At 29.7% G+C, this 6,459-nt stretch overlaps 1 long non-coding RNA gene across 1 annotated transcript; it reads right to left on the reverse strand.

Moving 5' to 3' along the window:
• Nucleotides 1–1,309: 1,309 nt before the first annotated feature.
• On the reverse strand, nt 1,310–1,805 carry LOC137832334 (uncharacterized). The gene is made up of 2 exons (XR_011084557.1): nt 1,710–1,805; nt 1,310–1,576 (listed from the first exon to the last, which is right to left on the reverse strand). It is a non-coding gene; the product is annotated as an uncharacterized lncRNA (long non-coding RNA).
• Between the last annotated feature and the right edge of the window lie 4,654 nt (nt 1,806–6,459).

The following is a 6,459-nucleotide window of genomic DNA, read 5'->3' on the forward strand; positions in this document are numbered from 1 at the left end:
TATCTTGTAAAGTGTGGTTGTGATCTCTTCTTGATAGTGTTTCTTGAAGAGTGTGTGTGCTGGAATAGTGTTTTTCATCTAGTGTGCCAAGTTTCTTGTAGGGTTCAAGAACAGTGGTTGTGTAAGTGTGTTTGATACGTTTGTTTAGTGGATTTCACCTTGGATTAGGTGAGACTGGATGTAGCTCATTTGAGTGAATCAGTATAATTGTTGTGTGTTCTTTCTGGGCTTGTTCGTAATGTTCTTATTTTCTGGAAAATTTGTTTGGTTCTGTTAAAAAGGTATACGAACTGTGTAATACAACTGGAACAGTTTGATTGTGGAAGGTTACCCAATTAATTGTCAAACTTGTAATTGAACTTTTATCTCTTGCTTTAGAAGTTGAAGGTCGCTGGTCTTGCTTTTCATAGTTTCCTCTCTAAAATCAATGTGTGTGTAGCTTGAGAATTAATCTGCTTAACATCACGAATTACTTAACTGATATAAACGATTTTAATACATAAACTGTGTAAAAATAAATATGTGCATTGCTAAATAAATCGATTTATTTTCTGTGTACTGTGATAAAATATGAATCTGCACGAAAGTTTTAAAAGGTCAATTCACCCTCCCTCTTGAACTTTGACTCTATTGAACCCAACAGAATCAAGATTCACATTAGTGGACTTTCAAAAGATAGGTTATCCAGATGAGCTATATATAATTAGTCAACAAGCATCGCAAGTTTTCTACGTCAAAGATCCTATGTCGGAACATTTATTTGTCATTTTACACGAGAAAAAACAAGGCGACGCTATTGATGATATTGAAAATGGTGACCCCCGTTCATTCACACCAATGATAATGAATAAAGATGACGATATAGTAGATGCACATGCTACACTTGTAAACCACAGTGAGGGAATTTGCATATGAACATTCAACCCATTATAGTAAAGAAATAGAAATATTATTGATAATACAAATGTAGAATTTTATGTATTTTTTATATGATTTTCTTTCAATGGAAACCAGTGTAGGAGACAACTAAACTACTATGTTTTTTCTAGTGTGTTTGTTGTAAGTTATTTCTGTTGATCTTTTCTTTAGTGTGAGAGTGTTAAGGTTTGCATTCTTGACTTTATGAAATCATCCACTTGTGTCATAAAATGAGATCTTTAACATGTCCTGTCACACCAAGAAATGAACATCTGGAACATAAGACTTGATAATTGTGAGTGGTCTAATTTCTGACCATCTTTGTCATCTTATGGGCAATCCGATCCCAGTAGCATAATAACTATAACAAATCTATATTGTTTATTGAAAGTAAATTCCAAATGATTTTTTATTGATAAACTTGTGAGACTTTAATGACAAAAGCACTTACATAGACCAGTGTCTGTATCAGAATACCTATCACATGGTGTTATACAGAATGGACAATCAGATGCACTTGTACATTTGTCTAGCTTCCCTAGTATGGGCGCCCTGCACTTACAAACTTCATCAACACAAATGGCTGAATCTTTACATAAACTTAACTTTCCCTTGCAATCATCATTCTCCTTACATGTATCCTCATCTAAAGCAAACCCTCTAAAAAACACATCCCAATGTTATAATATAAATTCATGTTAGCTATAAAAAATTTAAATCACTGGAAAAAAAAACCTAAATTCAAATAGGGAATTTATCAAATGCTAAAATAGAAAATCTGAAAAACTTACCATTACAAGCTATCAAAGCAAAAGAAAAAATAAGTGCTACCAAAGCAACCTTCATTCTAGCCATCCTTTGCCTTCTTTTACTTTACTGCTTCTTAGGCTCACTCTTCAGTATTTCTTACTTCTCCTTCAAGATTCAAGTCATCCACGTATTTATAGTACTATATTAGTGTTAAAAGAGAAAATGAAGTTATATTTAGTTTAAAAAGTGACAAATAAAAATTTTAAGTATCCTTTTTAAAGTAAGAAATAAATGTATTAAATATTTACTTTATTCAATATTTGGTGAGTCAAACTTTTTATATGTAACACTTTTTTCTTATATTAAAATAATATTTTATTATTTAAAACATATTAGTTGTTTTTGAAATATTCATTTAATGAATGTAACATAGTTTTTATTTTAATAAATAATTAAAGTTGTATCATAAATATATTCATGTTATGTTTCTAGAAATCAGGTAACAAACTCACACAAATTAATTTACTTTTTAATAATATTAATTTAATTCTTCTTCAGGATTCAAGTAATGTACATATTTATAGTACTGTATTAGTATTAAAAATAAAGAAAAAAATGTATTAAATGTGTTACTTTTTTAGATGATTTGTAAGTAAAACCTTTTTTTTATATAAAACAATTGTCTTATATTAAAGTAGTATGCGATTATTTTAAACATATGAATTAATTCACGTTTTAATAATATCAAATTGGACAATGTGGTTTAATTCCTCACCGTTTCTATCATTTTCAATGTTATTTTAATATAAAATAAATTAAGTAAAAAACTGATGATAAGAATTTGTGTACATTAAATAGAGGAATTCACTTTATTTATTAATGTTATAGATAATACTATTAATCTGAATGTTAATAATAGTAATATTACCGTTTCACTAGTACAAATAACGCTTTGTACAATTAGATATTAGATCGGTTAAATGAGAATCGTTGTAACTAAAATTGCAGTGGCATTTTTGTAAATATTTGACACATATTACACTAGATGGATGGTCCAACGTGTGTAATATGTTATGTACAAAGTAAAAAAAATAAATTAATTCTGAGCTTGACATCTTACACCAGTGTAATATGTCATGCACAGAGTAAAAAAACAGTTTTGAAATTTTTTAATTATAGTTGACATATTACACCGGTTGGATGGTGCAATCGGTGTAATATGTGAGTTAATAAAAGTTTTAAAAATGATTAAGGAGAGAAGCTACCGTTAGCAACATTCTCTTAATCAAACCAACGTTGTGGTTTAAACTCATCGCAATCCTTCCCCTACAAATTCTTCATTCTCCCCGTCCTGTTTGGAAAATAAGTCACTCTATTCCCTTTCCGAATGTGGGTCCCATCAGGTAACACAAACACTTCATTCTCGCCGTTGCCGCCCTTTAGTACAGGTTGGTGTTTCTTAATATTTTAAAATATTTTTTAACTATTATTAATTTTGTGAATTTTAGTATTTATTATAATTTGTTTGTATTATGTTAATTGTTAGGTTTGAATAAAATCATTAATTTGTTAGGTTTTTATTAGAGAAATATTATTTAGTATTTAAAATTAATTTAATAATTTTTTTTGTAATTAGATTAGAAATAATTTATTGATTTTCAATTGATATTCTTCATTATGTATAATTGTATGTATTATTAAATTTGTCAATTTTAATTTCCATGTATATTTATAATTATTTGATATGTTTTGGTATTGAGTTTAGGGGGGCTCGACCGTCGACAATTGTTTCTTGTATAAGAGACCCTTAGTTTTCCGTTTGAGATTTAATACATGTATTTTTCTACTACTACTCCAATTGTATGTTTTTTTAAAAGATTTTAAAATTGATGAATCAAGATTCACATTAGTGGACTTTCAAAAGATATGTTATCCAGATGAGCTATATATAATTATTCAACAAGCATCACAAGTTTTCTACGTCAAAGATCCTATGTCCGAACTTGGTCTGTCATTTTACACGAGAAAAAACAAGGCGACGCTATTGATGATATTGAAAATGGTGACCCCCGTTCATTCACACCAATGATAATGAATAAAGATGACGATGTAGTAGATGCACATGCAACCCGTGTAAACCACAGTGAGGGAATTGGCAAATGAACATTCAACCCATTATAGTAAAAATTTAGAAATATTATTGATAATACAAATGTAGAATTTTATGTATTTTTTTATATTATTTTCTTTCAATGCAAACCAGTGTAGGAGACAACTAAACTACTAGGTTTTTTCTAATGTGTTTGTTGTAAGTTATTTTCGTTGATCTTTTCTTTAGTGTGAGAGTGTTAACCTTTGCATTCTTCACTTTATGAAATCATCCACTTGTGTCATAAAATGAGATCTTTAACATGTCCTGTCACGCTAAGAAATGAAAATCTGGAACATAAGACTTGATAATAAATGTATTAAATATTTACTTTATTACATATTTGGTCAGTCAAACTTTTTATATGTAATACTTTTTTCTTATATTATAATAATATTTCATTATTTAAAACATATTAATTGCTTTTGAAATACTCATTTAGTGAATGTGACATAGTTTTTATTTTAATAAATAATTAAAGTTGTATCATAAATATATTCATGTTATACTTCTAGAAATCAGGTAATATGAAATTACACAAATTAATTTACTTTTTAATAATATTAATTTAGTTCTTCTTCAGGATTCAAGTAATGTGGATATATATAGTACTATATTAGTGTTAAAAATAAGGAAAAATTGTATTAAATGTGTTACTTTATTAGATGATTTGTAAGTAAAACCTTTTTTTTTATATAACACAATTGTCTTGTATTACAGTAATATGCGATCATTTTAAACATATGAATTAATTAACGTTTTAATAATATCAAATTGGACAATGTGGTTTAATTCATTACCGTTTCTATCATTTTCAATGTTATTTTATAAATAAAATAAATTAAGTAAAAAATTGTTACTTAAAGGATACGATGATAAGAATTTGTGTACATTAAATAGAGGAATTCACTTTATTTATAAATGTTATAGATAATACTATTAATCTGAATGTTAATAATAGTAATATTACGGTTTCACTAATACAAATAACGTTTTGTAGATATTATATCTGTTAAATGAGAACCTGTGTAACTAAAATTGCGGTGACATTTTTGTAAATATTTGACACATATTACACTAGATGGATGACCCAACCGGTGTAATATGTTATGTACAAAGTAAAAAAAAAATTATGAGCATGACATCTTACACCGGTGTAATATGTCATGCACAGAGTAAAAAAATAGTTTTGAAATTTTTTAATTCTACTTGACATATTACACCGGTTGGATGGTGCAACCAGTGTAATATGTGAGTTAATAAAAGTTTAAAAAATGATTAAGGAGAGAAGCTACCATTAGCAACATTCTCTTAATCAAACCAACGTTGTGGTTTAAACTCATCGCAATCCTTCCCCTACAAATTCTTCATTCTCCCCGTCCTGTTTGGAAAATAAGTCACTCTATTCCCTTTCCGAATGTGGGTCCCATCAGGTAACACAAACACGACTTCAACAATTTATCTCTATGAAACACTTATAATCCAAACCCTCATTTATCTCTTTTGCACCATAAACCTTACTCACAACCAACACTTCTTCCTCTCCATGCTTTGATAACAACTAGATCAACGACGTCATCGTCATGGATGTGGTGTCTCTCCCAGCCATTATCATACTTATAATTATATGACTCACCACCGTCCACTTGCCCTGCCTCCCTCCAACAACCGTACCAGCAAATCGATGCCACCTTTTCTTCCATTAGATGTGATTTCACCTTTCTTTGCTTTTACGATCTTCATCACTACCTCATGCACGACCTTCACACCTTCATTCAGAGCCTTTTCTAATCTCACGTTCAAAATTCTCTTCACCTTCCACACCAGAAACATTAGTCATGCGACCTGCGCGATGCTCATCTCCGACCCGATGTTAAACATCGTTAGAAGAGGCGAAAGCGGCTTGTTCAGGTCTAGGCAATATGATGAAGAACTTAAGGGAGTGTTTCCAAGGATTTCGGTGAAGGGTTTTCCTTTGGGGAAATTTCCAAAGTTGAGGCGGTGAACGAATATGGTGTGGGTTGGGAATTGGGTTATATGTTCAGTGTACGAGTCGAGTAGACGGTGGTGGTTCAGCGAAAATAAAATTAGGTATCCCTTTATTGGGTGTTTAGGAGGTGTCTGTTTATGGTGATAACACCCTTGTCACATATTACACCAGTTGTTTGTCTCAACCAGTGTAATATGTCCCTTCTGGAACACTATTTTATTTAAATTTTGGAACATATTCCAACAATTTTCACAACCCCGGTGTAATATGAGATTGATATATTACATCGATGGGATCTACATCGGTTATAGAACCAGTGTAAAATGTCTCCCAGAACCGGTGTAATATATGTTTTCTGCATTAGTGTTTCTATCATTTTCAATGTTATCTTGAATACGAAATAAATTAATTTAAAATAAATATTATTTATTTTAATTATATTTAAAGTGTGTAATAGTACTTTATCTTTGAGTAAATTCAATTAAAAATTATTGACTTCCACTAGGGGAAAAAGTCCATTTACGATACCAAATATATATATATATATATATATATATATATATATATATATATCAGTTTTATTGTTATTCGATGTCCATCAAAACGTGGTGGCATTTTTAAATTACAATGGGAGTAAAATGGCGGTTGTGGG

The sequence above is a fragment of the Phaseolus vulgaris genome, chromosome 11, assembly GCF_000499845.2.
Source record: "Phaseolus vulgaris cultivar G19833 chromosome 11, P. vulgaris v2.0, whole genome shotgun sequence".
NCBI classification, from domain to species: domain Eukaryota; kingdom Viridiplantae; phylum Streptophyta; class Magnoliopsida; order Fabales; family Fabaceae; genus Phaseolus; species Phaseolus vulgaris.